Source organism: Solanum pennellii, chromosome 6 (genome assembly GCF_001406875.1).
Source record: "Solanum pennellii chromosome 6, SPENNV200".
NCBI lineage: Eukaryota > Viridiplantae > Streptophyta > Magnoliopsida > Solanales > Solanaceae > Solanum > Solanum pennellii.
This window is the reverse complement of record NC_028642.1, coordinates 40764535-40778409: the sequence shown is the minus strand read 5'-3', so window position 1 is coordinate 40778409 and position 13875 is coordinate 40764535. Positions and strand designations below refer to the sequence as shown.

The 13875-nt window shown below is 31.4% G+C and overlaps 1 long non-coding RNA gene across 1 annotated transcript; it reads right to left on the bottom strand.

Moving 5' to 3' along the window:
* Window positions 1–6874: 6874 nt before the first annotated feature.
* Window positions 6875–13643, bottom strand: LOC114077498. Its single transcript, XR_003578735.1, has 2 exons — window positions 13532–13643; window positions 6875–7354 (listed from the first exon to the last, which is right to left on the bottom strand). It is a non-coding gene; the product is annotated as an uncharacterized LOC114077498 (long non-coding RNA).
* Between the last annotated feature and the right edge of the window lie 232 nt (window positions 13644–13875).

Here is a 13875-nt window from a genome sequence, read left to right as displayed (position 1 = left end):
AAATAAAAAAGATATTTTCCATTAATTAGTTAGTTGTATCTTGTTAGTTATATTGTTAGAAAGGTAGTTAGAGTTTGTTAAAAGTTGTTAATGAAGTGTATAAATACAGTATGTACAGGTTGTTGAATACAAGTTGGAAATACACAAACATTATATTTCCTCTCTTCTCTTCTCTTCTCTTCTCTTCTCTCATCTTGAAGGTCCTCACATGGTGAAGATCAAGGATCTTAACAGCATTCATGTCCTGCTGTTTTGAAGCTTGTGATTGCTGAAATGTAAGAGTCTTTGAATATGGCTCAATCGTGATGTTATTATCGTCTATCTACCTCTGATTTCTTAGAATTCCAAAGGGTATGGAGCTATGTAGAGGAGTTAAGTCTCTAGGATTGAATGTATGCCATGTAGAACTTAATTTAGCGCATAAATTGTTAGTAGCAGTGATCTGCCAAAATGTATTAATTTCGAAATTTCTCTAAAATTGCAATAGCCTGAACAAGCTTTTCCTAGCATCACATATCATCACCTGTATATAGTTATGACTGGCATTATTAAAGTTTCTTATAGAATTGCTTCCCATCTCAAGGTAACTTAGTCATGGGTGTATGTTTCTGCATGAAGTTTGCTGCTGATTGTCTTATTCATAAGGCATATGTGAAGTTATGGAAAGTAAAGGGAGGGAGTATTAATCCATGTGTTGTCATTTGTTTTTCCTCATGACAAACTTGCTGCTTGTGTGCCCAAGATTTGTATGCTTCGATTTGAGATGTGTTTCCTTTTATGTGTGGTTTGTTCATTCGATCGAGTAAATGTCATAATCTTTAAATGTTTTTTTTTTTCTTTAGATGCTGCCATTCAACCTTGCTAATGTTTCTTTTTTTTTTTTTTTGTGAATTCTTCTCGGGTCCTTTTGGACTCCACGTCCCGTTTTGCATTTCCCCCATCGCAAGGGCTTAATCCCTTCCCGAGTCAGTCAGCCCCCTGAAAAAGGTGTACAGGTCGAAAAAACCAGCAGATGCATTGCTGAGAATTAAATTTGCAGGTGTTGAGGAGGATGTATACCAGCTGTATACATATTTTATACACCTATATACAGGTCAAAAGACGTACAGGAGGCCAAATTTGAAATCTGGGTTGATAACAGTCAAGATATACTGTTGGAAATTATTTTTCAGCTTACGAAAGTTGAAGAACAGGTCGATATACCATCCGTATACTTTGATATACAGACGCGTTATACCACAAATAGGTGTAAAAATGCGAAATGCAGGTTTAACGTACAGGGACGTCGAGTTCAAATAAAAGGGCAACTTTCACATATAGCAAACAAAAAATTCATATTTGTATAATATAGCAAACTTTGCATAATTGCGCTCCATAGCAAACATAAAAACTGTATAATTCGCTATACATATAAAAGTGTATAATTCGCTGGCCTAAATTGTATAATTCGTTGGCCTTTTTCTCTGCAATTTTTGAAGTAAAATGTTTGTAAATTGTATAATTAAGTGTATAACACGAAGATATACATTTTTGCATGTGTATATACAATTTTCTCTCGCTTTATACAAAAACAGAAACACAATATATACACTTCTGTTGTATAAAACTAGAGAAAATTGTATTTCACTGTAATTGTGTAATTCGCAATTGTATAATTCGTTGGCCTTTTTCTCTGCAATTTTTGAAGTAAAATGTTTGTAAATTGTATAATTAAGTGTATAACACGAAGATATACATTTTTGCATGTGTATATACAATTTTCTCTCGCTTTATACAAAAACAGAAACACAATATATACACTTCTGTTGTATAAAACTAGAGAAAATTGTATTTCACTGTAATTGTGTAATTCGCAATTGTATAATTCGTTGGCCTTTTTCTCTGCAATTTTTGAAGTAAAATGTTTGTAAATTGTATAATTAAGTGTATAACACGAAGATATACATTTTTGCATGTGTATATACAATTTTCTCTCGCTTTATACAAAAACAGAAACACAATATATACACTTCTGTTGTATAAAACTAGAGAAAATTGTATTTCACTGTAATTGTGTAATTCGCAATTGTATAATTCGTTGGCCTTTTTCTCTGCAATTTTTGAAGTAAAATGTTTGTAAATTGTATAATTAAGTGTATAACACGAAGATATACATTTTTGCATGTGTATATACAATTTTCTCTCGCTTTATACAAAAACAGAAACACAATATATACACTTCTGTTGTATAAAACTAGAGAAAATTGTATTTCACTGTAATTGTGTAATTCGCAATTGTATAATTCGTTGGCCTTTTTCTCTGCAATTTTTGAAGTAAAATGTTTGTAAATTGTATAATTAAGTGTATAACACGAAGATATACATTTTTGCATGTGTATATACAATTTTCTCTCGCTTTATACAAAAACAGAAACACAATATATACACTTCTGTTGTATAAAACTAGAGAAAATTGTATTTCACTGTAATTGTGTAATTCGCAATTGTATAATTCGTTGGCCTTTTTCTCTGCAATTTTTGAAGTAAAATGTTTGTAAATTGTATAATTAAGTGTATAACACGAAGATATACATTTTTGCATGTGTATATACAATTTTCTCTCGCTTTATACAAAAACAGAAACACAATATATACACTTCTGTTGTATAAAACTAGAGAAAATTGTATTTCACTGTAATTGTGTAATTCGCAATTGTATAATTCGTTGGCCTTTTTCTCTGCAATTTTTGAAGTAAAATGTTTGTAAATTGTATAATTAAGTGTATAACACGAAGATATACATTTTTGCATGTGTATATACAATTTTCTCTCGCTTTATACAAAAACAGAAACACAATATATACACTTCTGTTGTATAAAACTAGAGAAAATTGTATTTCACTGTAATTGTGTAATTCGCAATTGTATAATTCGTTGGCCTTTTTCTCTGCAATTTTTGAAGTAAAATGTTTGTAAATTGTATAATTAAGTGTATAACACGAAGATATACATTTTTGCATGTGTATATACAATTTTCTCTCGCTTTATACAAAAACAGAAACACAATATATACACTTCTGTTGTATAAAACTAGAGAAAATTGTATTTCACTGTAATTGTGTAATTCGCAATTGTATAATTCGTTGGCCTTTTTCTCTGCAATTTTTGAAGTAAAATGTTTGTAAATTGTATAATTAAGTGTATAACACGAAGATATACATTTTTGCATGTGTATATACAATTTTCTCTCGCTTTATACAAAAACAGAAACACAATATATACACTTCTGTTGTATAAAACTAGAGAAAATTGTATTTCACTGTAATTGTGTAATTCGCAATTGTATAATTCGTTGGCCTTTTTCTCTGCAATTTTTGAAGTAAAATGTTTGTAAATTGTATAATTAAGTGTATAACACGAAGATATACATTTTTGCATGTGTATATACAATTTTCTCTCGCTTTATACAAAAACAGAAACACAATATATACACTTCTGTTGTATAAAACTAGAGAAAATTGTATTTCACTGTAATTGTGTAATTCGCAATTGTATAATTCGTTGGCCTTTTTCTCTGCAATTTTTGAAGTAAAATGTTTGTAAATTGTATAATTAAGTGTATAACACGAAGATATACATTTTTGCATGTGTATATACAATTTTCTCTCGCTTTATACAAAACAGAAACAGAATTATACACTTCTGCGTATAAAGCGAGAGAGGCGAGCGAGAATGGAGAGTGGCGAGCGAGATTCCTGGGAGAGAGACGCTGGCAAATTTTAGATAATGTTTGCTATGAAGCACAATTAAATCAAACCCTAGTTATTCCATTTAATTGAGGTTATTAGTTTGCTATTTTATACAATTTTCCCCAAATAAAATACAGGAACAGTGAATAAATACGTGCATAGGATATAGCCCGTATACATTGGTATACACTATTTATGCAGCGATATACAGTAATAAACGGTATAAAAAAAACAGCACAGGTACAAAACGCACTGAAGCAGTTTGATGAATACAGAAAAGTGCAAAATTCAAGTCAAAACACACTTTAGAAGTGCGAAATCCATTCACATACAGGATGTATACATCCGATATACATTCGGTGTGTAGTATATCTTTGGAAACAGCAGGGAGCCCAAGGGCTTAAAGGCCCATCAGCAGTTTAACTAAGGGAAACTTACATAAATATACTATAATAAAAAATATTTACCATTTATAGCAATAACATTTTCTTTTCACTTAACCACTTTTAATTCATTTATAATACAAGTTTAATACATATTACAGAGATAAATTTATTATTCAAATATAATACAAGTTTTAATGATGAATAATACATTTATCACACATTTTAATACACTTATAATACAATGTGACAATTTTTTACCAAATAAACATAATATATTTCAAAAACAATTATAATTCAGATATATTGCATACATAATTCACTTTTAATACATATTACAGATTTATCACAGTATTGCTATAAATGGTAATAAACAAAAAGTATCGCTAAAATCAGTAATTATTTTTAAAAATATATTAATTCATGTAATTTTTCCTTTAACTAAATAGGCCCAAAAGGCCACAAATATTTTTGCAGGATTTGATTTATTAAAAGGGCCCAAGCCCACGCTCTTAATAACTTAGTATAGGACAGGTGGGCCAAAGCCCAATTTAATGAATTTGGGTATTTAAGCCCAAATTCAAATACTATCTCCTCTCTCTCTTTTATTTGTTATTTGTTGGATTGACTAACATTTTGGTGGAATTTTATTAATTTCCTAAAGGATAGCCATTTCTTACTATATTTATTTAATCATAAATTTTTGTATAAATTTAAGGAATCCTATAGTGTAATACAATAATTACATTCTGTCCCGACAAATTTAGTATTTATTAATAATCCCTTAAAATTGTTGTGGCGTGATATAGTATGTTGTGATACATGGTAAATGATACACAGTAACTTAAAACTGTTAAGATTAAAAGGGGAAAAAATGGAATATTTAAATTTGTTATCTAAATCAGCTTAAATTACGGTAACAGTTCATTAATAAGCATTAATTCAGCACGTAATTGGATAACAATTTCAAATTTTGAAAATTCAAGATTATATCATCTAGTTTGAAGACATTTTTATGAACATCTAGTTATTAAACTTATTGACTGATACATGATAACAATTTTCAAAAACTCGTGATACATAGAAAATCATATGATACACATCAAATTCATGTATCAATGCATCGTCTAAACACTATAACACACTGAGTCGATATGTATCAACAAGCACATTTGATGGCGCAGTTATTAAACTTATTGACTGATACATGATAACAATTTTCAAAAACTCTTGATACATAGGAATCATATGATACACATCTAATTCATCTATCAATGCATTGACTAACACACTGTAACACACTCAGTACTTATGTATTAAACTTATTGTCTGATACATGATAACAATTTTCAAAAAATCATGATACGTATGGGATTCCTTTACTAAAATTTTTACTAATTTCAACAACAATGGTTGCTGCTTCTTTTCTCTTCTTTGGGTGTATTTTGTCAATCTTTGATTTAGATGATTCGCCAAAATCTTTGTTTGAATCCTTCCGAACATTCATAGGATCATGCAAAGACTTTTTTCTATTTTCTTTTCAATTTTCATCGTCCGAATCATAAATCCTTCTATTAGTAAAAGGATCCATTAATATGATGTAATAGAACAATGAACCAAAAAAAAAAGAACGGATGATGGAGTAAGAAGAAAAAGAAGACCTAGAGACGGCTGAGGTAATATAGCAATGAATAAGAAGAAAAAAAGAAGAACAGATGATGGATTAAGAACAAGAAGAAGAACTATAGACGGATGATGGAGTAAGAAGAAGAAGAACCAGAGAACAATGGTTCAATTTTCAGAAATTTTAAATTTTTTGTATTTTGAAATTCAAAATTTCATATTAAATGTTGTGAAACGTTTTTAATTAAAATTAAAAATTAAAAATTAAAAAAGTGATTCAGAAGATTGAGTGTTTTAGTGGAGAAAAAATAGGCATGATATTGGGAAAGTGTGTGTTATAGGAGAGAGAAGGCTATGTATCTCTAAACTTCTACTAAAATTAAAAAAAAGGGAATTATGTAATATTTAAAAAAAGAAGGGAAAATTAGAGAATACTAAGCTTATAGTTGTGTATTTAAGTTATTTTTCCTAAATTTTTACTACTATTTTATTTACTTATTTTGTTTTATTGACTTTTGGTCAACATTTAGTTTATTCCCTTAGGTTAAATTCCTCTAAATGCTTTCCTTTAGAAATAAATAAATAAAGAATGAAATGAGATAAATATTCTCTTTTTTTAGTTAAAATCTTATAATTTATTTTAAAGATCAGTAAGTCAAATCGCCGGTCAACCGCAAGTTAGCGGGCATTCCGAGGGCCTAACACCTTCTCGGAATGTACATTTGAACTTCGAACCTTTTTCAATCGATTTTTATCTGTTTTTAAATATTTTGAAAATTTTAAATTTTTTTCTTGATTTTATCAAAAATCAAGTGTCGACTCTGTTAAAATTGGAAAGTCGATTTCTCTTAGATCATAAGATTAATTGATTTTCCGAAACTTAGTCATTTTTCACTATTTTGCCAAATAACATATTTTTAAAAGTAAAACATGCCTCTAATCATGCATTCCCCCTTGATAAATAGAATTTAAAAAAAACGACATAAATATTCATTTTTTTAACGAAAGAAGTGAAACAATTAGAAAAGGAAAAAAGATTTTAAAAGGGAACCAAAAATTTAGATTACAACAAAAGTTTTTTAACAGCACGAAAAAAAAAAAGAAATAAAAGATTTTTAAAAATGGTCATGCATATCAATATTTATTTAAACTATCATGCATTTTCACCTTAATAAAAAAAATAATAAAACGACATAAATATTCATTTCTTCCACAAAGTGACATAATTAGACAAGAAGAAAAATAAAGAGAGCAATAAAAATGTAATGAAAAGCATTTTCAATTTTCAAATTTGGCCGCCGCTCAGCCAATTCAGAAAGTTGATCAAGCCTCTTCATCCCAATCACCCTTAGCCAAGTTTCCTCCTTTACCAAATCAAAAAAACCTTTACTTTGAGCCTTGACAAAAAAAAATCCGTTAAATTATAAAGTGTTACTTAAAAATAAAGACTCTAATGTTACAATGCCCATTGAAATGAAAACTGTTGAATTTGCGGATGAGGAACCATTGGTGCGATGGAAAGAAGAGGAAGTGACAAGAATGAACACTATTTAGAATCTTCAGTACGTTGTGGTGGGGAAATTCACTTATGGATGGCCCAGTTTGGATGAGCTTAGGAAGCTAATTCAGCAACAATGTGGAACAAAAGGAGATTGCCAAATAGGGTACATGCAAAACAGACACATATTAATTAGATTTAATCAATTTGAAGATTTTGTGAATATCATCTCAAAGAATGTGTACTACATCACGTAGGTAGGGTTACTGTTATCAAATGACACCTCTCATATATGATGCAAAATTTAAATCTATAGAGGAGACAACACGACATGGCGTGGATTTCTTTTTCTAAACTTCTTTCTACCTTCCTTTTTTTTCAAAGAGGTATTGTTTACACTGGCTTCAACAGTTGGAAAGGATGTTCAACTTAATATGGCTACTATTAATAAAACTAGGCCAAGTTGTGATAGAGTGAAAATTCAAATTAATCTTTTGGCTAAACACCCAAAGCAAGTCATCATGGAGATTGGTGATGAACAAACTGGAGGGGTAAGAAAAGAGATAGTGTAGATCAAGTATGATTATGTCCTAGCTATTGTACCGAATGAAAAATGCAAAGGCATTGTCATGATGAATGCATAATTTACACCCGAAACTAACTAAAAATGTGTTTGTAAATGAAGGAGAAGAAGAAAACAACAAAGAGATTGCACAAAGGAACAGGCAAACAACTTCAAGTTGAAAAGAGCATGTTGTTAAGAGTTTCCCCACTAAATTTTTATCAAGTGGTAGGGGACCTAAAGCATGGAATGTAGTGAAATATAATAGAGTTAAATCAAAGCCTAAGGAGAATTTGAAAAATAAAAATTCAAATGGATAACGGTTTTGAGGTATTAAACGAGGAAGCAGAGGCTTAAAATAATATGGAGGGGCAATCAACTGCTAATGAGGTTTAAGAATAAAAAAAGAGCAAAGTAGTTCAGGTTGAGGTGGTGTAGAATAAGATGGATAAACCGGTTAATGTTATGATGAAAAACAAATAAGAAATGAGAAAATCAAGATCAGGTAGCCCAGTCAACAGTATATTGAAGAGCATCAACAACGCAAAATGGGGTGATAGAATGAAAAGAGAAAAAGAAACATTTTATTCAGAAGACATTAAAATGGTTGTCGAAAACCAAGAGTTAAGCAAGGATCATACTTCGTATTCTGTTAATGATAATTTTAGTAGTAAAGAATTTGAAGAAGTGAACATCAATACAGAAAATCTGAAGAATGTTGATGAGAAAAATGGTGCAAATGTAGCAAAAGTTAGTCTTGATTGTTCTAGCTAGTGAAACTAAGCCATTAACTTTATACCCCGCTACAGGTTTGAAGGATGTGAGAGAGTTATCAGGGGAGGAGTTGCATTACAATAGCTCCGTATCTCCAAATAAGGTACACAAGATTAACCCTCTACAAATACAGAGTGAAAAGATTGGTGTTGAAGATAAAGATACTAAGAAAAATGATATGCAAAGGGCAATTGATGAAGCAGCAAAGCAAGCTGATATTTCTCTGAAATCTAATTATAAAGGGGTAAAAAAAGAAGAACAACAAGGATATGAGGATAGAAAAATCACAATCTTCCATAATTCTAACAAGATTTTTTGCTAAATCAAATCAACTAGATGATGAAGTCTTTTTTTTTTTTTGAAATATTAAATCAATGAAGACACATCAAGCCTTTCATAGGCTTCAAGTGTTACACAAGCATCATAAATTATATATTATTGAATTAATGGATCCTTTACAACAGGCCAAGCATATTAAGAAGTGAAAAAAATTCGGTCTAAATATTGCAAGACCAAATATCAATGGGAAGATCTGATAATTTGTTGCTCATGATACTCAAGTGGAGGTAATAGAAGATAAACCCCAACAAATGACTTTGAAATTGTTTCTTCAAGATCCTAGTATAGAGGTTATGGTGACTCTAGTCTATGCAAAGTGTGATGCTAATCAAAGATTAGAACTTTGGGATGAGATGTACCAACTGACAAATAATATTTCATGCCCATAAATGGTGGGAGGAGACTTTAGTCTGATGATGAATGGGAAGGAAAAGATTGGAGGTTTGCTCGTACAACCCCAGGAAGTAAAAGATTTTGCCTTTTCATGAATTCATGTCAACTAGAGGAGATCAATTTTAAATGGAGCTCATTCACACGGTGGAATGGAAGGGCTGGAGAAGACTGTTTTTTGAAAGATTGGACAGAATGCTTGTCAATCAGCAATTACAAGCACAATTTGGATGCACGGAAGTGAAACACCTAGCTAGAACTGGATCTAATCATGCCCCTATGCTATGCTCGTTTGAGGCTCAGGCCCAAAATTTTATCAAACCATTTAGGTTCTTAAATTTTTGGACTGAACATGCTGATTTTTTAGAAGTGATTAGACATAACTAGTTTGCAGAAGAGGGATCAAACCCTTCCGTTATCTTTAAGAACAAGCTGAAGAGAATGAAGAGTGTCTTAACAAAGTGGAGCAGTGAAGTATATGGTGATACTTTTTGAACAATTTATCATCAGGGAAGAGATTGTGAGATTAAAAGAGGATTTATTTGAAGAGGATCCAAGTCATAACAATAGAAGATTCTTCAACAAAGTCAGACAGAATTAAAAAGATACTTACACTTTGAAGAAGAGTACTAGAGATAGAAAGCAGGCATTGATTGATTTGTGAAAAGAGTTAGAAACACTAGATACTTTCATAATCTAGCGAAAGGGAGACAAAATAAATTAAAGATCAAAAGAATCAAAGACAGAAATGATAACTGGATAGAAGATGAAGAACAAATGGTAACTGACGCAATTGAATGGTACAAAAATCAATTTTCTCGGGAAGAAGAAAGCACCAGTCAAGATATTCTTCAGCATGTACCTTGTCTGGTTACACAAGAGAATAATGTCTTCTTGAGTTAGATCCCACCATGGAGAAAGTAAAATAAATTGCATTTAAACTTGATGCTAATAGCGTTAGTGGCCCTGATGGATTTTTAGGTTTGTTTTATCAGAAGAGTGGGGATATAATGGGAGTTGACATATTCAGATTGGTTTGTTGTTTCTTTCAAGGTCAGACTATTCCCAAATCAATTACACATTCACATCAGGTTCTTTTTCCTAAAAAAGACCTTGTCCAAACTTATTCAGGCCTAAGACCTATAAGAATAAGTAATTTTGTTAACAAGTATTTTTCTAGAATCATTCATGGGAGGTGGAGAAGGTACTTCCTAAATTGATATCGTTTAATCAGTTCGGTTTTTTGCAAGGTAGAAGTATCATTGAGAATGTGTTGCTTACTCAATAGATAGTCAAGGATATCAGAAAGAGAAGATAGCCTGCTAATGTAATTATTACGCTTGATGACTAAGGCATATGGTAGGGTATTTTGACAATGCCTTATTAAAGTGCTTGTCGAGATGGGTTTCTCACAACATTTTACAGAGATGATATGGAGGTTGATTGCTAATAAGTGGTACTCCATTTCTTTTTAATAGTCAACTAAAGGAATTTTTTTTCATTCTACTAGAGGGGTGAAACAAGAAGGCCTATTGTCACCTGCTTTATTTATTTTGTCCGCATAAGTACTTTTAAGAGCTTCAAATTTTATTTTGAAAATCAATTCTTTGTAGGATTTGGACTGTCAAAATGGAGTCAAAAGATTAATCATCTGGCTTATGCAGAAGATACAATTATTTTCACTCCAGCGGAGGAAGAATCTCTAAAGCAGATAATGAAGGTTTTGATAGAATATGAAGAAATGTCGAGGCAACTTAATGACAAAGAGAAAAGTAATTTCTATATGTTTCATAAAGTAGGTGCAAGTCTGGTGGATCAAGTGGAACATGTGAGGGTTTCTCTAGAGACAAGTTTCCATTCAAGTACTTGGTTTGTCAAATATTTCATAACAGGAAGAAGAAGGATTACTACAATGAATTAATAAAAAAGGTTAAAGATAAGTGACAAAACTGGAGAGGCAAACAACTTTCTTACGGAGGTAAAGTAGTTCTTATTGAAAGTGTCCTTCGAAGCATTCTTATATACTTGTTGTCTGGAATGATCCCAACTAAGAAAGCTATCAATGAGATACACAAAATATTTGCTGGATTTTCTTGGAGTACTAAGGAGGAAGGAAGAAATAGACATTAGACATTGGGTTTTCTGGTCAAAGTTGTGTTTGCCAAAATAGGAAGGGAGTTTGGGCTTTAGGTCACTATATGACATCTCTAAAGCTTTTTTGCTAAATTATGGTGGAGATTTAGAACCACAGCTTCTCTATAGTTGAATTTCATGTGGAATAAATACTGCAAATAGCTAAAGTCTACAAAAGTAATATGGAAAAATGGCTCTCATATTTGGAAGAAAATGATAGAGGCGAGAGATTAAATGGATGGATTCATTTGGTGGGAACCAAGGTTTGGTAAGGCAGACACTTGGGAGGATGATTGGACTAAATTGAGGGCTATTAAAGTGACTAATCTAAAAAATTTAAGAGCTATCATTATAAAAAACCTGAGTGTTTTTATGACTCCTAAGAGATGGGATAGAGACGAGCTTCAACAATATCTACCATAAGCAACAATAGAGCATGTTATTAGAAGTTTGAACTATGCTGCTAAATCAGATATTCCTGATAATTGTTGGTGGATGAAAACTAGTTCGGATAGAAATGCTTGGGAGGAAATCAAACAAAGAGGACAGGATATAAAGGATCATGATTGTATTTGGACTAAAGGAGTTTCTATTGAATCTCATTCTTGCTATATAGAGTATGAAGATATAAGATTCTAGTGGATGAGGTGCTTAAAAGAATCAAAGATCAATTTAGTTTCTAGGTGTAGATGTTGTGAAAATGCTCAAAAGGAAACTATAGTTCATTTATTTATTATTGGTGATTCTGCACCCTCAATATGGAATTACTATGCTAGTGCAGTTGGATTGCATGGTCTTTTTATTCAGGTACAACGTGCCATGAAAAAGTGGTGGGACTTAAAGATTTGTGACAAGTTATATTCTATTTATCAGACAGTCCCTTCTTTTGTTTGTTGGTAACTACGGAAAAGAAGAAATGTTATTCATCATGAAGGTTATATGATTATAGAAAAGGGTTATACAAGAGATCAACAATAATTTGGTGAATTTAGTGAAAATGAAATACCCATAGATGAAAGAAATCCTAAATGAATGGCCTTAACTGATTCATCACCTTGAGCAATGCATACCTTTAATTAGGTCACATATAGTGTGGTTGATGAAACTTGATGCTGCTTGGTTCAAATGTAACACAGATGGAGCTAGTAGAGGTAAACCAGGAGAGAGATTTGCAGCTTTTTGTGTGAGAGACGCTAATAGAGAGTTGATATATGTTGAATAAAAAAGATTAGGGATAACTAAATGCATTTGTGAAGAAGCTACAACTACTGAGGAAGGTGTTAGATATTGTATTGAACATCAGAGGTTTCCGGTTTAAATAGAGTCGGACTCGGACTCATTATCTATGACCAATATGATTGAAGATAGATGGGAGACTCCATGGAAGATTAAAATGGAGATGAACAAAATTAATTTTTGGAAGAGTAATTGGCTAGTGCGTTTTGCCAACATCTTTAGGGAAGGCAATGCACTAGCTGATTTTTTAGCTAATGAAGTTTTTCTTTTGCAGGTACAGAAGCTATAAAATACACGTGTTTTTTAGAGTTACTATCGCAAGTTAGAAAGTTACTCAACATCGACAAGCAACAGATACCACAAATATGCTTTAGCACATTTAGAAATAAAGAGCCTGAATGATTTATGAATTTCAGAATGTCAAAGGGGCGGCATTTTCATCACATAATAATCAAAAGAAAAGGGTTTATACAGCAGCACATCAAACTACATTTTGTTTAGTTGGATTTTATTTGATTGAAGTTTCAAATAACAGATTTACAAATTGTGGTATTAGGCTTGAATTAGTCTCATCCCATTGTAAATTTCTTGCTTGAACTAAAGTTAATTAGAACCAACTAATTTGTAGAGAAGAAAACCAAGAGACACATTTGAGTCATTTATTTGTTGCATAGAAGATTTGATTGAGTTCAACTTCATCTTTGACATTGATTCTGCAGCGTCTGATAAGAGCTTAGAGACTACTAAAATTGAAATTGAACCAAGAAATCAGCTCAATTTTGCATTTAAAAATATGATTCAAGTTAGATTTAGCTACCTTTTGAAGTTTTAAATCAGTGACTAAGATAATTTCAGAAAGTGTTACCTCCACGATTTCAGCTTCGACGTGCTTAGCATGGATCTGCAACTCCCGCGAATCTCTAGGTAGATGGAAAGATTTCTATTTGTTGGTCTTTTCTATTTGAGTCTTATCTTTGTTTTCCCCTATTTTATTTTATTTTTTGAATCTCTGTCTTCTATAGTATACTATTTTTTAGCTGTTCTTTTACATGATTAGGCTAAAGAGGAGGTGGGCTTTGGGCCTTAACCCATCAGCTTTTTGTTTGTTTTAATTATGGAAAAATTATGCAGTTAAGCAAATCTATACTATTTAATTACTTATTATAGATATAGCTTGTTAGAATTATCACTTGCGACTAACATTATACA